Source organism: Mytilus galloprovincialis, chromosome 5 (assembly GCF_965363235.1).
Source record: "Mytilus galloprovincialis chromosome 5, xbMytGall1.hap1.1, whole genome shotgun sequence".
Classification (NCBI taxonomy): Eukaryota; Metazoa; Mollusca; class Bivalvia; order Mytilida; family Mytilidae; genus Mytilus; species Mytilus galloprovincialis.
Genome location: NC_134842.1, coordinates 85,897,264 through 85,917,037, shown reverse-complemented (window position 1 = coordinate 85,917,037; position 19,774 = coordinate 85,897,264). Strand labels below are relative to the sequence as shown.

General features: G+C 31.5%; 1 long non-coding RNA gene across 1 annotated transcript; it reads right to left on the bottom strand.

The window, feature by feature from the left end:
- Nucleotides 1-1,939: 1,939 nt before the first annotated feature.
- On the bottom strand, nucleotides 1,940-18,087 carry LOC143074803 (uncharacterized). The gene is made up of 4 exons (XR_012978096.1): nucleotides 17,821-18,087; nucleotides 4,775-5,262; nucleotides 2,842-3,017; nucleotides 1,940-2,023 (listed from the first exon to the last, which is right to left on the bottom strand). It is a non-coding gene; the product is annotated as an uncharacterized LOC143074803 (long non-coding RNA).
- Between the last annotated feature and the right edge of the window lie 1,687 nt (nucleotides 18,088-19,774).

The following is a 19,774-nucleotide window of genomic DNA, read 5'->3' as shown; positions in this document are numbered from 1 at the left end:
GATGATGAAAGTCTTTAACATGAAAAGTTGATGATGTATATTTCTGGATGAAGTAAAAGTTAAATTACCTGTTATAATGATGAAAGTCTTTAACATGAACAGTTGACGATGTCTAATTCTGGTTGAAGTAAAAGTTAAATTACCTGTTATAATGATGAAAGTCTTTTACATGAAAAGTTGACGATGTTTATTTTCTGGATGAAGTAAAAGTTAAATTACCTGTTATAATGATGAAAGTCTTTAACATGAACAGTTGACGATGTCTATTTCTGGTTGAAGTAAAAGTTAAATTACCTGTTATAATGATGAAAGTCTTTAACATGAAAAGTTGACGATGTTTATTTCTGGTTGAAGTAAAAGTTAAATTACCTGTTATAATGATGAAAGTCTTTAACATGAAAAGTTGACGATGTTTATTTCTGGTTGAAGTAAAAGTAAAATTACCTGTTATAATGGTGAAAGTGTTTAACATGAAAAGTTGACGATGTTTATTTCTGGTTGAAGTAGTTAAATTACCTGTTATAATGATGAAAGTGTTTAACATGAAAAGTTGACGATGTTTATTTCTGGTTGAAGTAAAAGTTAAATTACCTGTTATAATGGTGAAAGTGTTTAACATGAAAAGTTGACGATGTTTATTTCTGGTTGAAGTAGTTAAATTACCTGTTATAATGATGAAAGTCTTTAACATGAAAAGTTGACGATGTTTATTTTTGGTTGAAGTAAAAGTTAAATTACCTGTTATAATGATGAAAGTCTTTAACATGAACAGTTGACGATGTCTATTTCTGGTTGAAGTAAAAGTTAAATTACCTGTTATGATGATGAAAGTCTTTAACATGAAAAGTTGACGATGTTTATTTCTGGTTGAAGTAGTTAAATTACCTGTTATAATGATGAAAGTCTTTAACATGAAAAGTTGACGATGTTTATTTCTGGTTGAAGTAAAAGTTAAATTACCTGTTATAATGATGAAAGTCTTTAACATGAAAAGTTGACGATGTCTATTTCTGGTTGAAGTAAAAGTTAAATTACCTGTTATAATGATGAAAGTCTTTAACATTAAAAGTTGACGATGTTTATTTCTGGTTGAAGTAAAAGTTAAATTACCTGTTATAATGATGAACGTCTTTAACATTAAAAGTTGACGATGTCTATTTCTGGTTAAAGTAAAAGTTAAATTACCTGTTATAATGATGAAAGTGTTTAACGTGAAAAGTTGACGATGTTTATTTCTGGTTGAAGTAAAAGTTAAATTACCTGTTATAATGATGAAAGTGTTTAACATGAAAAGTTGACGATGTTTATTTCTGGTTGAAGTAAAAGTTAGATTACCTGTTATGATGATAAAAGTCTTTAACATGAACAGTTGACGATGTCTATTTCTGGTTGAAGTAAAAGTTAAATTACCTGTTATAATGATGAAAGTCTTTAACATTAAAAGTTGAGAATGTCTATTGCTGGATGAAGTAAAAGTTAAATTACCTGTTATAATGATGAAAGTCTTTAACATGAAAAGTTGACGATGTCTATTTCTGGTTGAAGTAAAAGTTAAATTACCTGTTATAATGATGAAAGTCTTTAACATTAAAAGTTGACGATGTTTATTTCTGGTTGAAGTAAAAGTTAAATTACCTGTTATAATGATGAACGTCTTTAACATTAAAAGTTGACGATGTCTATTTCTGGTTGAAGTAAAAGTTAAATAACCTGTTATAATGATGAAAGTCTTTAACATTAAAAGTTGAGAATGTCTATTGTTGGATGAAGTAAAAGTTAAATTACCTGTTATAATGATGAAAGTCTTTAACATTAAAAGTTGAGAATGTCTATTGCTGGATGAAGTAAAAGTTAAATTACCTGTTATAATGATGAAAGCCTTTAACATGAAAAGTTGACGATGTTTATTTCTGGTTGAAGTAAAAGTTAAATTACCTGTTATAATGATGAAAGTCTTTAACATGAACATTTGACGATGTCTATTTCTGGATGAAGTTAAAGATCTGGAAGATGAATCTTTGGTCTGAAATGAAAGATTAATGTATCACTGAACTAGTATGCATATTTATTTAGGGGTCAGCTGAAGGACGCCTCCGGGTGCGGGAGTTTCTCGCTACATTGAAGACCCATTGGTGGCTTTCGGCGGCTGTTTTCTGCTCTATGGTCGGGTTGTTGTCGTTTTGACACATTCCCCATTTTATTCTCAATTTTAATCATCATAACTGTGGATATAAAAATTCAATCCTAATATATATGATGACTTTATTTACAACCACTGGATTGATGCCACTGCTGGTGGAGTTTTAAATCACCAAGGGTATCACCAAACCAATAGTCAGCACTACTGTGTTAAAATGAACTATCATTAATATGGTGAGAATTATAAATTAACTGGTGTCAAAACTTTGAATTTTGAAATCTTCTGTGTTGACATGCATTATCATTGATATGGTGAGAATAATAAATTAACTGTTTTCAAAAATTTTGGATACTTACTTTAAAGGCTTTTCTACCTCAGGAATATATGATCTTAGCTGTATTTGGCAAAACGTTTAGGAATTTTTCGTACTTTATTTTGGCATTTTAAGCATTTTTCACTCGAGCGTCACCGATGAGTCTTTTGTAGACGAAACACGTGCCTGGCGCAAATTTATTGTCAAACTACTATATATATATACAATAATTTTTTTCCGATATAGGTTGTGGTTCAATTTCTATATATTTGTCCAATAAGGCTGATTTTTTTATAAGAATTAAACGAGCCACATTAATTTTAGTTAAGGTATTTAATACCACCTAAATACCATATAAAGGAACAAACAACACCATTAAAACACTTACCTTGAAATAAATAACTGTGTATGAAGCAGCAATCAAGATGGTTGGAAACACAAAGAATAATATCAGAAGACTTATATAATAACCTATATCACTTTGGTTTAAGGGTATCCATCTCATATGGCATAGTGAAGGTCTTCGGTAAGGTTCATACGCAGCTATTCCAAATAGAGGGAAAGCTACAAAATACAAAGTTACGTTATTTGCGGATTATACAATTAAATACTGACATCCGCTTATTCACAATCTTTAACACAATGGGTAATTTCACCATTGTTCACTGTAGATTTCAAAAAGGAAAACGTTACAAATCGAGGTAATGTTTATTAACAAGGTTAAATTATACAATGTCATACAAACATTCGCTGTTTTATAATTCAAACGACTATGTGTACATTTAATGATCGTACCCAATTTGAAAATAATATCCTGTTATTGATCCCTAGCAAGTTGTTTTGGGACGTGTGTAAACTTTCCTACATGTGAAAGGCTCAGTTAGCTACTAAACCAGGCTAAAGCGCCTCTCATAAGTCAGGAGCCTATGGCCTTTGTTAGTCTTGTATAATTTTTAATTTTAGTTTCTTGTGTACAATTTGGAGTTTAGTATGGCGTTCATTATCACTCAACTAGCATATATATTTGTTAAGCGGCAAGCTGAAGGACGCATCCGGGTGCAGGAATTTTTCGCTGCATTGAAGACCTGTTGGTGACCTTCTGCTGTTGTCTTCTCTATGGTCGGGTTGTTGTCTCTCTGACACATTTCCCATGTCCATTCTCAATTTTAAATCAATCATTATCTATATAAGAAAATGTCTGTAGAAAGTCCGGAATATGACATTTGTTTCCTTTCGTTTGATGTGTTTCAGCGTTTAATTTGACATATGATAATTGACATTCCGTTATGTTTTTTCCTAGGAGTTCGTATTTTTGTTATTCTACTTTCAAGGAATTACATTAACGACTGATTGACTGTATCGTCTTGTATATTGTCTACGTATGAGTCTCCTTTAATAGTCCATTTGCCAATTACCGATTTGATTTTGTTATTACACACTTTAAAAAAACAAACTTCCTTTTGTCAATCGTAAACTGGTTCCATACCGGACAAAATTGGCTTTTGCCCTGCAAAGCATGATGTATTGGAAAATGTATCGGCGGTTCAACTTATATTTCACGAAAAAATATTTGTTTTAAAACCTTATAGATTACTCACTTTACACATAGGTAAATATGCTCTTTCTGCTAGCTCTCAATTGTAAATAAAAATTAATGTCCTCATAAGGGAGACAACTAAAAAAGGGATCTCTAATAACAGGGTCAATTACGGAAATTGGAAAATAGCATTTTGGGACCCCCACAATGAATTATGGCATATACAGGAAGACATTTGGAGTCCGTATCAGTACAGATTAATGTGAGAATTTGCCTTTACAGTTCCCCTTGCTTAAAGTCGTATTTTCTTTCTTAACGTCGACATTTCTTCGTGCAGTGAAATTTATGTTGTTGTTGTTTATAGAGTCATATATTTTACAGAAGAGGTGGACTTTTACGATCCTGTTATGTGCCTTTTAATTTTGTGTTTTTTTTTTAAATTTGCAAATACATGTAAACTTGTTAATGTACTGTCGTATACCATTTGTTTGTTTATGACACCACAGTAGTGGAATTGTTCGATTTTTTTTTTACATCTTTCCATTGTTTACATTTCGCCTGTGTTTTGTCTCTGTCATTCTTTGTCTTTTTGTTGTCATTTTGTCTTTATAGAATAACTAATCACAAATATATAAAAAGCAATGGGTACTCGACTTCACATTGCTTTGGAAACAGTTTTAATCCATCTACAAAACAAATTTAGTTTTCATTTTTCCAGATTTTTTTTCTAAACAAACAACATTTTGAAAAAGACTGATTTTGTTCAAATAAACACTACACTTACCTGAAGCAGTTCCACAAAGCAAGAAACAGCCTCCTAAAACTAAAATAAAAGACCTTTTGTCTAATCCAACATCGATTGGACGAGTTGACACAATCACTCTGTATAATTGGACTACCATTGTGGTTAAAAGAGTAATGAATAACAATCCAATTAAGGTAAAGGTATATCCATAAAACCTGCACATGTGTTTGTCAAAGATAATACCCCTGTCAAATGCTGTTGCGGCATGTAAAGGCATTAAAAATGCCGATACAATAAAGCCAACAATTGCCAAAACTGGAATGAACACAGTGGATGCATTCAGACGTTGTATTTTTGTAAGAACTATTTTCAGCACTGTAATGCTGACAGCTAGACCAACAATTGAAAATAAACAGATGATGACTCCAATAGCTTTCTGTGTTGACTCAGATAGATAATCATCCTTAGGGATATTAGTCTTGGTATGGTTTACCGTTGCCCAAAACGTGCTTGTATTCACTGAAAAACTGAAAATTGAGAATAATTGTAAGTGGTTGAATATATTGTGTGCTCAGATACCAATCAAATGAAACATATAAATTGGTGAATTATTAACGTGCTAAGTCGGAATAGTTATCTAATGTACCATCCCGCATTAACAATATATTCATACTCACAAAACTAATAACTAACACTGAATGATCGAGATAGCTTTAGGTGTCAGACCACCAATTACTCCCTCCAATTTAGAACGTTGAACAGATAGGGATTTTTAATTGGTGGTCTGACACCTTTAAGAGAAATGCAGTGAAACCCAAAATTCAGAAAACAATTGATTTTTTGGTCTTAACTGATCATTTGAAATAATAGTACCCACATTTTAATCTTTTTTGGAACAAAAAGTCACATTTTGCAAATTTAGAGCCTTAAACCTGAATGTGTGCTATTTTTAGCTTTTCCCACCCTGACAATATGCTTTCATATAAACAATGCATGTTATAAATGGTTATAAATGCACAGCAAGTTGTTTCTGTGGTGTTAAACATTTAAACATAGGTTGATTGCTACCCCCAAAAAAATTGTCGTCATGAAGATTTGATGAAATTATTTGATTTTTACCCTTTATATCATTGCGGCATACCATGTATATGGCAGTTAACATAGCCTGATATAAACACTGCATACACTCACAAAAATCTCATTTATTATCCCAAATGAAAGTTTTATACTTTAAATTTTACTGACTGATAGTAAGTGTCAAATGTTCGAACTCCTTGGTTTTTTCCATACAATACAATGTAAACTATTTCGCCCTATAACAGCTATTTATCTTTTAACATAGGCTTACATGCAAAACAGCTGATCTTTGAAAACAAAACAATAAAAAATGCTGAATAAATAAATAAATTTGTTCATATCATGTATGTACGAATGTAAAATTCTGATTTAATCGAAAAAAAAGTTGGTCATGCCACGAAGAATGAAAAAGTTACGTGAACCTGAAGTCAAAACATTTTTTTCTACTTTCTGTTTGCGGTTTTTACTAGGCTACACCACTTCCAGTAAACATAATATCCTTCCACTTTCCTGAATTGATATCCCCCAAAAGATGCAAGATTTTTTAAAAGTCTATATATATATATGTTTCAATTCAGCATTAACCTATAATCAAACAGAAAAAATTGAGTTCAGAAAAAAATGCACTATTTTGTTTCCCTCCATGTTTTGACATACACCGGAAACTGGAGTTGTAATGCAAGACTGGTACCTAAAGTATCAATTTTGAATTCTTGATTTATCTAATTTTATCATAGATCACCTAAGTACATTCTTAAATAAAGGCAACAGTAGTATACCGCTGTTCAAAACTCGTAAATCGATGGATAAAAAACAAAATCGGGGTAACAATTTAAAACTGAGGGAAATGCATTAAATATAAGAGGAGAACAACGAAACAACATTAAAATGTAACACACACAGAAACGGACTTAGCATTAGACAAAATCCGATGAAAATAACAAATATAACATCATAACCAAATACATGAATCTGGGATAGAAAAGTACCGTGACACGTCTATAGTAATGTGAATTCACATTCAAATATAAACAAACGACACAACGTTAAAATGTAACACACACAGAAACAAATTATAATATAACAATAGCCAAATTCCTAACTTGGCACAGGACATTTTTTAAAAAAGAAAAAAAATGGTGGGTTGAACCTGGTTTTGTGGAATGCCAAACCTCCCGCTTTAATGGCAATGATAAGTATAACATTGAAATGACAACATAGCAACTGTATTTTTAATAGTTTAAACATAAAATACACAGAGGAAACCAGAGGAAAACAATACGTATAATACCATTGGTCATAACCTTGGATAAGGAAAACTTAACAATTATTATAATTTATTAAAAACAACAAAACGAATTTTATTGCAATAAATTTATTAAAAACAACAAAAACGAATTTTATCGCAATGAATTTATTTAAATAAAGAAAAGAAAAGAACATACTTATATTACCTGTTATTTATTTGCATCTTATAATTTTTCTGTAGGATTGTGTGATGTCCTAGAATTTATACCCATTGTTGACACCCATTTCGGTCATTTATTAACACATTTGTGTTTACCAACATTGTTTCTTAATCGATTCACGGGTATTTACTTATAAGGCGAACATATATCCAAGAATAGAATTAGTTTGTTTTTAAATTTTCTAAAGTACTCTGTTGATCTGTCAATGTTTGTTATGACGATTTACTTATATGGTAAGCATAAATCTAACTAGATTTAAAAGGTAATATATGCGACTTTAGTCACTTAATGCCTAACTATTTTACTCAAAAAATATTTACAATATCACCGCCGTAATTACATGGTCTGGATTTTAACAGCATTCGGTTAAAGAGTCTTAGTCCATTTATATGCACAGGTGCTACCTATGACCCTTTCCATTGCTAAAATGATCAACTGTTTCAAATTGAAAATGATGCCCTTTTACACCTTTTATAAATTATGTTTTATGACTTTTCTTCTTCGTCTTAATTACTTTATGGATCCTTGGTCCTTTAAAATGTTTCTTTCCTACTGCACAAGCGTACAAAGAAACACACTATCAAAGTTCTTGTATTTTGTTTTTGTTTTGATACTGCTCAATCAGGCAATCAAGACTTAAACATAGAATGTACATAGAAAACTAATGTGAAACTTTTTAAATTATAGACCAAACTAAAGAAATCAATATTTATAGTTCGTATGTATTACATATTAACATACATGAAGGACAAAATGTCGATTTGAAAAGATAGAATTTAAGAATTTTTTTTTGTTAATATATAGGAATCAAATGAATTATACGACCATTGAGGCAGCACAATAGACTAAAACTCGTAGAATAAACTCACAAAACTAATAACTAACACTGAATGATCGAGATAGCTTAACTATGTACAGAATCAAAATAAAGCTTGGTTTCAACTAGTTATGGCTGAGAATGGATCACCCTTCAACTATCTAGACCAAAGCTGCAAAAGTAAAACACACAAAATAAAGCAAACACAGACAAGAAAACAAAACAATGAACATAACTGAAATAGGCAAAAATAATACAAAACTATATATAGAAAGTACAGTAACTGAGATGAGAAGATATGAAACCTGTAATTGGGAATAATCTTTACCTGATAGATAAAACGAAGTAGTGTTGAAAACCAAAAAAAAAAAAAAAAAACCAACAAAAGAAAAACAAGAACAAAAAAAAAACAAACACAAAACAAAAACAAAAAAAGAAAAAGCAAGGAACGTAAGGGAAAATAATAACAAAGATACGAATAATTGAGGAAATATTTAAAAGATGACATCAATTTTCATTGAACTAGTACACAGTTTAGGGGCTAGCTAAATCCTGTCTCCGGATGCAAGAATATTCTCGCTGTGTTAAAGACCCATTTGTGTCCTTCAGTTGTTTTCTACTCTTTGGTCGGGATGTTGTCTTTCTGACAATTCCCTATTATCATTTTCAGTTATTTTCATAAAATATTTGACAGGATGCATTGCAGTCACAGCGGTTTTTGCAAGTAAAAATATAGAGGAAACGTGTGGAAATTTTTATGATAAACAATTGTTGTCATAACCTGCAGCTGGGATGACAAAAACCTGACAATTGAGTTTTAATAAACAAAAATTAATTTTATGTCATAAATTGATATAAATAAAGAAAAGAAAAGAAGATAATTATATTACCTGTTATTTATTTGCATCTTATAATTTTTTCTGTAGGACTGTGTGATGTCCTAGAATTTATACCCAGTGTTGACAGCCATTTGCGGTCACTTATTAACACCCATTTGCGGTCATTTATTTACACTTTTGTGTTTACCAATATTGTTTCATAATCGATTCACGGGTATTTACTTATAAGGTGAAAATATATCCAAGAATAGAATGCGACAGCGTTTGTTGTTAAATTTTCTAAAGTTCTCTGTTAATCTGTCAATATTTGTTATGACGATTTACTTATATGGTCAGCATGAAGCTGACTTGTTTTATAAGGTAATAAAGGCGAATTTAGTCACTTAATGCCTGACTGTTTTCCTCTCAAAAATCTTTACAATATCACCGCCATAATTACATGGTCTGGATATAACATCATTCCGTTAAAGTACATCTTAGTCCATATATACCTATGACCCTTTCATTGTAAAAAATGATCAGCTAATTCAGATTAAAAATTATGCCCTTTTACACAAGAAAATATGTTATATGACTATTCTTCTTCGTCTTGCAAGTTCGAATGATTTGCGCTGAGGTCATAATAATTAAATTTAGATAAAGTTTCTATACTCAAACAATTAGGAGCTTGACATATGCTGTATAAAAGGCAAAAGATACCAGAGAGACAGCCAAACTCATGATTCGAAAATAAAATGCCAACTCTATGGCTTATAAAGAAAAAACAAACAATAGAACACAAAAAATAACACAAAAAACTTGAGACTGGAAATAACGAACCCCAACAAAAACTGGTGATATTTGGTGCCCCAACTTTTCTTGCCCATTTTACTTTGTGTAATCTTACTTTGCTTGTTTGAGTATTATTATGGTGCTGTTTTGTTTTCTAGATCTCTTGTTATTTTGTTTATAATGGGATTAGAGGTTAAGCCTGTCTTCTTAGTATTAAATTTAAGAATTGCAAATTGTCTTAAGAATTAAATATAGCGTTATTTGAATGACCTTTAGAAACATGACGAAATGTGAGTTCAAATAAATTTGATATATTCCGACAATGTGCATATTGTTCTTACCGTGAAATTTACACTGAACACAAAAAACCTTAGTTGTTAATATCAGTCTCTAATTTCAAAGTTATCGACATAGTTTAAACACTGATCGGACCGGAACTGTTTCACGAAAAGACATATTCACATAACCGCTTGTGAAACGTAGAAGCGGGGTAACATGATACGTTATTTGTACAAGTATTACTTCATTTATTTCCCTTGACTGGGCGGGGTTTAACCGGTTCGCTTATTTAAGACCAGTCCATCTATAGACAGGTGTTTTTGTATAAACTCATCAATGAAGTGTTCAGTTATTCGTCCCATATTATACAATCAGTTCATTGTATATCAGTTTGGTGACACTGATAGATGATTAGAAAAAAAAAAACAATTATAATTATAACGGCCATTATCCTTATCACACACACACATCTACCATTAGACTATTCTAATGCAAATTAAAATGAAACTCCACCCGATCAGTTGAAGTAACATTGGTAATACCAATAAAGCAAATATTTTTATATTATTTGTAAAATAGTTGACTGATTGCAGGATAAATTATCTACAGTCATCATTAGTCCGTATTTAGTCTATAGATGTATGAATATACTGTTAAAGAATTTGAGGTAAAAATAAGGGCTTAATCACAGTGCCTATATTGTTGAATGTTTTGCTTAGTTCCCGTAATTTCCCTCTTCTATTCGTAAAATTTGGCGTTGACAACTTGTTGACCTAATTCTATACATAGCCTTGGGTCGATTGTAATCACTAGCCAGTCGAAACTGTGGTTATTAGTTAGAACACAACCCGTACAGGTGCACTCGACTCTAATCATTCTTAATTGACTTGGATAGTCATTTTCCTATTGAAGGTCGGTGGTTTTTCTCCGGAGACTCCGGTTTCCTCCATCAATAAAAACTGTCCGCCTCGAAGTTGTCAAAATGCGGTGCTTTAGTATGGGGTTAAAACACACAAAACCAAATCAAATGTATGCATAGCAGTTATTAAGTGGAACTTAATTTTTCTTTATTCTCGATTAATTAAGGAAACTTAAGTATGTAATTTAACATAAACAAGAAGAATACGATTTCTCATAATTCTATTTATTTAACCTGAACGGAACATACACATTTCAGCAACATTAAATATCCTATTACCTAAAAGTAATGTAAGGATTGTTTAAATTGTTTAAAAAAACAAAAAGAAAATAACTGTCTGTAAATTCCAGTAATATCTATCATATTTTTTATTTGCTAATTGTTTTCTGCATTTATCAGTCAGTTGGGTTTCTTAATTAAATGTGTAAAGATGTCTTTCACGACAAAGCCTTTATTTTTGCTTACTACACAATATAAGTTTTGATAATTGTTGACGACGGTACGAAGCTAATGTTTCGAAAACCCTTAATTTCGTATTTGGTGGATATGTGTTTCATTCGTATAATTTGTATATTGAATTTCTACTATAAGGATTCGCACCTATTAATGATTTATTTAATGGACTCCAAGGAAATTATTTATTTCAAAAAGATAATGTCGAATGCAGGGTCAAGCAAAACTCAGTTCCAGTTTAAAAATAACATAGTTCCTTGAACCACATTTTACACAATCTATAAGTCATTAATTAAGTTCTGCAAGGTTATAAATATAATACTTACATAAATATTCAAATTCCCGATGTTAAACACCATCCTCATGATATAAATAATAAACACAAGTTTCATAACCAATTCAGTATTAATAGTCCAATGTTATCTATGGCATTACTATATATGGTATGACGAAAACCCAAGTACGTTAGATTTCATTGACGTAGAACTCTACATCTTCTTATATGAACATACTGCTTGACAAACACACACGTGTTTCTAATATTGTCAAGGTCAAAACATATTATCTACTCTAATGGATAATTCAGAAAAGGTTACTACTTCACAACAAACAGTTTCAGTATTTTTTAAACCAAACACGAGATTCTTAAGGTGATACCTAATACCTTGATTAAAATTAATTTGGCTCGAATAATTTTCATAAAGTCATGACAAAATATTAACTTTGTCCATTTAACAAAACTATGCAAAAAGGAAAAATTTAAAAAAAAAAACAGTTTATCAGAAAATTGTATTGGATATATATATATCAATATAAAAGGAACACTAATTTTGATAATGGAGAAGCCTAAAATTTCTTTGACAATAGAACTTAATTAAATTTGATATATGCCTTTTTGTGCCTCTTCGTTACATTTGTTGTTTTTAAAGTGATTAAGATGATAACACAATGTTGACTGCTGTACCCCTATTTTTGACATTTTTTACTATTGTGTCTGTTTGTTTTGTTCACTCATCGGTGACAATATAATGGAATGTGATACGACTGTCATACAAGTGAGAGGTTTAGCTAGCTATAAAACCAGGTTCAATCCACCATTTTCTACATTTGAAAATGCCTGTACCAAGTCAGGAATATGACCGTTCTTGTCCATTCGTTTTTGATGCGTTTTGTTATTTGATTTTGCCATGTGATTATGGACTTTCCGAATTGATTTTCCTCTGAGTTCAGTATTTTTGTGATTTTACTTTTTAAAACGTTGAGCTGGTTTTACAGAGTTTCATCACTACAGTATTATAAACCGCGTTAATCATATTAATATGCTATCGTCTGCTTTTCTGGACACGAATCCATACCATATGTAACTTCAATTGACAATTCGAATCGAGATTAACCTTACATCATACTTTTATCGTGTGTATGGGCATATAATCAAGATTTCAATTCTTAACCATGGCTTAAGGTACGTACGGGATAATCATATTTTGATACATTATTACACATACATATATATCTTTATTTAATTTAAATCAAATGATGTTATGATTGTTAATGAACTACATTTTTTTGCGAACGTAAAAAAAAATATTGTTTTTACGATATAAGAGTAAAATATATTCTACAAATGAGTATAACGCTACAAAGGGATTAAATGGATACGAATTATGTTTAATGCGTTCGAAACTTATTATCGCAGTATGTTGAAGGATTGATTACTACCACACCATGTATGCCATTAGTCATACACGCTGCGTATTAATCGTTTGTCGTTTACCTATATCAGTTGATACGTTACAACATTGCAAGTTTATTTTATGAACGTAAGTCACAAGAGTATGCCCCCGACACAAAAATACTCGAACATAGATGATTTGTCACTATTATTGTTATATATGGTCACAATCAGAAAGTGCATTTGCTTTCGTTGACCGATAGTATTTGTCTGTGTCTTAAATTACTGGTGACATTTTTGTGCAGTCAAAGATTTCATGTCTACCTGTGCGAATTTCAAACGCACAATTTTACACCAGTACTTAAAACCCTCCATCTTTTATGGGTGCATTTTACATAGATAAATAAAATCGTATAATATAAGCAAAATGAGGATGTATATTTGATCTATGCCTTTTTGTGCTTCTTCGTTACATTTGTTGTTTTTATAGTGATTAAGATGATAACACAATGTTGACTGCTGTACCCCTATTTTTTGACATTTTTACCTATTATGGCTGTTTGTTTTGTTCACGCATCGGTGACAATATAATGGAATTTGATGCGACTGTCATACAAGTGAGAGATTCAGCTAGCTATAAAACCAGGTTCAGTCCACCATTTTCTACATTTGAAAATGCCTGTACCAAGTCAGGAATATGACCGTTCTTGTCCATTCGTTTTTGATGCGTTTTGTTATTTGATTTTGCCATGTGATTATGGACTTTCCGAATTGATTTTCCTCTGAGTTCAGTATTTTTGTGATTTTACTTTTTATCTTTTGATACCATAATGGTGGTTTGTTCTGGGGATCTTCCAAAGGTGACTTATTTACGATTTTGACCTCTTGACCGATTGGCCATGTGCATGTTTGGTAATATTTACATTACAGGAAAGGCTTACTCTGACTCTTGTTGTATTCCTGGCCATGAAGTCATAAATCTTTGAGTCAGTTTTTTGTACTCATACTCCAAAATCAACCAATTTAAATGCTGGATTTCATGTTTCGTGCATGATATAGCTAACTTGGTACGAGGAACTGAACATTGATTATTTGAATAATGTTTTAATGTATCAAGAGGAAATAACAGAAAGTAGAATAACAAATATACAAAACTCTAACGAAAACTCATATAGGAAAGTCCCTTGTCAAATGGCAAAATCAAAAGCTCAAACACACCAAAATGAATAATAATGCCAATACGGAAGCACATACTACTTAGTTGATAATTAATCATTAACAATTTTTTTCAAAGAAAAGGTGTCACATAAGTGTGTCACCCTCGCATTGTTAATCAGCAGAGCTGACAGTTTAACAGGTAGTATAATATCTGAAAGCAATAATTGGAGTCATATTGTATGGAATGTTTTTTTCAAAGTCTAAACTCTTACGTTGAAATATGAAGCATTATATTTTAGGACATAAATTAGGAGCTTAACGAGCTTAACTGATGATATAATAGGAAAACAGGTGCGTCGACATATTTCGTGTCTCCTGTTATATATGCGAGATTGTAGAAATATTCTAAATATTGAAAAATCATCTTAAATGTCCATACACATATTTAAACAAGTTGTTATGGGTGATCGTTTTCCCCCATCTTTTTTTCATTCACTTTTGGTCATTATCGTAGTTATCAAATTACCTTTAGTCATAAAAATACACTAAGTTCACTTGTGATGACCTTGACCTTGTATATATGATAAATGAAGGCAACAGTAGAATACATGTACCACTGTTCAAAATTCATAAATCGATTGACAAAAAAATACCAAATCCGGGTTACAAACTAAAACTGATGGAAACACATCAAATATAAAAGGAGACCAACGAAACAACAGAAACACAACACTAAAATGCAAAACACACAGAAACGAAATATGATATATTATGCTATAGATATTCTAAAATTTGAACCATCACATGTCAAACTTATTGCATGAAATCCAAGCAGATCTAAATCAGATATGTCGAAATGGTACACGTAATTCAAATCAACACTCTGATTTTTTTTTCGGTTGTTAAGGGCTAACCCTTTTTGGAGTTTTAATATATATAGGAAGATGTGGTATGAATGCCAATGAGACAACTCTCCATCCAACTCACACTTTATAAAAGTATACCATTATAGGCCAAGGTACGGTCTTTAACACGGAGCATTGACTCACACCGAAAAGCAAGCTATAAAGGGCCCCAAAACATTACTAGTGTAAATTCATTCAAACTTGAAAACCAACGGTCTAATCTATTTAAAAATTCCTGTTTCAGAATGTCGCAACAAGGAATGGGACAAAATCGGATGAGTTACAGATACGATACTACTTATAACAAGATCTAAGACTACGAACACATGTTGTCTGTGATACATATATTAAATCATCAGTCTTTCCAATTGTTCTAGATTATCGTAAAACTTTAGTTAGTCTGGAATTAATTCGTTAGTCTTCATTCCATCTGAAAGAGCATCACCTTAGGATGTACTTAGGTGAGGTTTTGGAATTTGTGTCAAATGTTCGGACTCCTTGGTGTTTTTCCATACAATACAATGTAAAATATTTTGCCCCATAACACCCATTTATTTTTTCATATAAGACTTAATAGCTCATGAAAGATCAACAACCAAAATTTTAGAAGATTCTTAATTTTCGTTCTTTTGTTTTGAGACCTTATAATATCAATGCAAATATAAAGTAAAAGTCCGAGTAAGCCTTTTCCCGCCATATTTTAAATCTCAAATATCTCGAAAAGGAGGTCCATGACCTATAAATATTTTGCTTATTTTTATCCTTAATTGATGCTCTACCAGCTTAAGGTATCAACTTTAACTTCTTGATTTATAAATTTTCACCTAGCCTCACTTAAGTACATCCTTAAGAGACATTTATTGTCGAAATGCGCATCTGGTGCAGAAAAATTGGTACCGTTAATGTTTTTTTAATGCATGAGGACAACACTGTTAAATTACAGTCAATACAATGTGAAAATACATGTGCATAACGTTTCAGTTGAACTATATGACATAAATCACTCATAAGAATTATTCAATCATAATACATATGTCAGGCCAACTTGATGATAACCTTTGCTGAACCATTAACATTAGAAAGATATTGTGCCCAACTGGAAGAAGAAGACCTTATTAGATTGATGAAAATTGTTATATACAAATACCAAATACAAAACACAAGATGTGTTATATACAAATAAAAAATACAAAACCCAAGACGTGTGATATACAAATACAAAACCCAAGATGTGTTATATACAAATAAAAAGCCCTGAAGAAATGAACCTCACACGGAGTTTTTTTTTTAACAAATTGTGATTTGAATAGAGAGTTGTCTCATACAACATTTTCTTATATCTATATACCAATATCGCTCATAGGAATAAACTTATGAGTTTAAGATATAAATTTTGTTCATTGTAAAAGATCATACAATATTTAGCTTTTTCTTTATTAACATTGATACATGCATAGCCAATACAAACTCCACATATTTCAAAGGTTTCGTTGCTGTTTTTCATCTCAAATTAACAGTGAGGCATTAAACACGGAATAACAAAACAATCTCATCTTACTGCAAGTTTAAGACGGTAATAAGTTTGTGGGTCACATTCGTGAAACGATAACGGAATTACAGGAACGACAAAAAGAACATATCCGCTATCATCTGTGAAACGGAAATTCCATAACGATCAACCAACTAGTAATGGAGTCCGTAAAATTTACGAATGGATGATTTCAACTTTACTGTTTGGTATTCTTTGATTTATAGCTTCCTTGTGAGCAGCAACCCTCTATCAAGGAAATAATGATTGGAAATAAGCCCCCTGGAATATCGTATCAATTGGGATATAAATACTCCGTATGCAGGCGCTGCAGGAGTCTTGATACATAGAAATGGAAGGTTCACAATTGGGAATCTGCAATCATCTCTCTTTTGTCGTAAACTTTTTTTTCAACCGACTTTTATTGTCAGCTATTAGATGTAAACAAGCTTTGCTGTCCCAATGCAAAACATATGACAAAGATTAAAAAAAAACACAGTTAAACCACTTTCCGTCAGCACAACATGAAATCATTTACATTACGAAAGTCTGACAAGGAAAATAAAACAATATAACAATTGAAATTAAATATAATAACAATGAACAATAAATAAATGAATACGGCGTTTGTAAGCCTAATACAAAACAACAAAAAACGCACAAAATAGACTCTACCTAAAGAAGTAGTTTTCTTAGTTTTTTTGAAAATTGTACCCGTAAAAATTGAAATCACAAAATTACTGAACTCCGCGGAAAATGAACAAACGGAAAGTCCCTTAACAAATGCAAAATCAAAAGCTCAAACACATAAAACGAATAGAAAAAACCCTGTTATATTACTGACTTGGTACAGGCATTATTGAATAATTTAATTTTGGATGTAACGCGTCTTCTGATTGGCTGACGTTATTTTGTTATCAGACAATAGACATAATTTAGTCATGTGACCGTGACGTCATCAACGTTTTTTCGTGGTTTTCTACGGTTTAAAATGGCATTAAGCATTAAATTATAAGAAATGACTGTAATATTTTTTTTCTGTCTATTCGAAATAACATAAAAAATGTGGTGCACACTGTTAAATAACCCGCTACGCGCGTTATTCAGTGTGCACCAAATTTTTTATGTTATTTATTCATAGACAGAACAAATATTACAGTCATTCCTTAAATAAATAAATAGTCTAAGAGTATATTACCTTGTGTTCATGTACATCTTCATGGAAAGGATGTTGTGAAACATACCATGTCACGTCTGGAGACCTACTTCCTTCTAAATCATTAGCACATTTTTGTTACTCCCGATGTTAAAAATGTCATGTAGCAATTATCTGTTGATTTGTACCAAACCATATACCTTCATATAACTCTGTTGAAAATAAACGCATCATCCATGAAAAGCGAGAAAAGCGAATACAAAATCTAAACCACTTGTCCGTTCATAACAATTACAGTGCCTATTTGGTGCTGACTTTACCGCAATACATTGATGGATTGGCATTTTAAATTCCAGTGGAAATATGTCATGTCATAAGAACGGGAACGTGCTAACTTTATATTAATTAATATAACTTGCTAGACAATCATGGTGAGACAGGTGTTACATAATAGTTCATCAGGAAATAATCAATAGGAAGACATGTTACCTTACAGAATCAACGTCGACCAGTCTTTGTTCATATAACACTCTTGAAATTACACAGGTTATCCCTATAAGGAAAAAGGGCAATTAACAAAAATTAAAATTTGTCCGCTGGAGAAACTACAGCATGTACAGTGCATATTTGGTCCAATTAAAACATGTTCTAATACCAGTACGAGAACGTGTCAATCTTTTGTTCGTGTTATCAGAGGAACACGGTGAGGCAGGTGTACCATAAAAAATCTTAATGTTATACTCCATAGGAAGACATTGTACCCTACATATGTCTTAGTTAAAAATAAACATGTTATCCCTAAAAGGAAACAAAAGAAAATTTCCAAAACTAGACCTAAGTCTGTTGAAGAAACCACAGTATATTTTTGATGCATATTTTATCGCAAAACGTTGACTGACTTGCATTTACAGTACAATGGAAACAGTACGAAAATATGCTAATTGTATTTTAGTATAAACTTGCTCTACATTAAGGCAACAGTAATATACCGCTGTACAATAGACGAGCACGAAAAGCCAGGTGTAACGTCATAGTTCATTAGGTAATAGTCTATGGGAAGACTTGTCATCCTACACGGACATAATCAGAGTGGACCATTCTATGTTCTTATTCACAAATTCTGCGTTCCTACCGAACAAGCAGCATATTCTTATGTTCAAGTACCATCCGGTCAATAAGAATATAATTGAAGGCAAACAAAAGGTACTTCTGGATTCACTTTCATTATGAATGCTCTAACTCAAATATTTGAGAACCAGATTTATATAATAACGAATATCAAAGGCTATATAAATTCGAAATATCTAAACAACATAGTAAAAACTCGTCAATAATCATTTTGTTTCCCCGAAATTAAACCATAGTTTCTCTTTAAATTCAACAGAGAAGTTTAAAAAATTAAGTGATAAATCGTGTCAGTATCAGAGCTCTAGAAACCTACTGAACTTGCAATATAATTGAGAATTAACAGTTCGCCAAGATGTATCGGCTCATTGCTAGCAAACGAAAATCACATTTAAAGAATGAAGGAGGAAGTCATCTGTTCCACGGTTTTAAGTTCACCATAATTTAATAAGCCATCATCCCAGGCCTTCAACATGTGTTTTATATAATACAGTCACAACATTGTACTCTCTTCCATGTTGTGGCAGTAAAACGTACCACAACAAATATACCGAACTCCAAGGAAACTTTTAAACAGAAAGTTTCTAAGCAAATTGCAGATCAAACACCCAAAACGAATAGATAACAGTTGTTATATTCATGACTTGGTACGTAATCTAATGTTACTACCAATCATAATTTAATATGTAACTAGCAATATAAGGGTAGCCACAAGAAGTTCTTATTCATCTGGAATTCCTCCGAAATTAACCCTAATCAATTCAAGGTATACGTCAATGCCGTAGCAATAAACGAAAAATATACCCAATACACACATTACATAAAAGACTACACATAATATGCTATATCAACACACGTGTTTTTTATATTG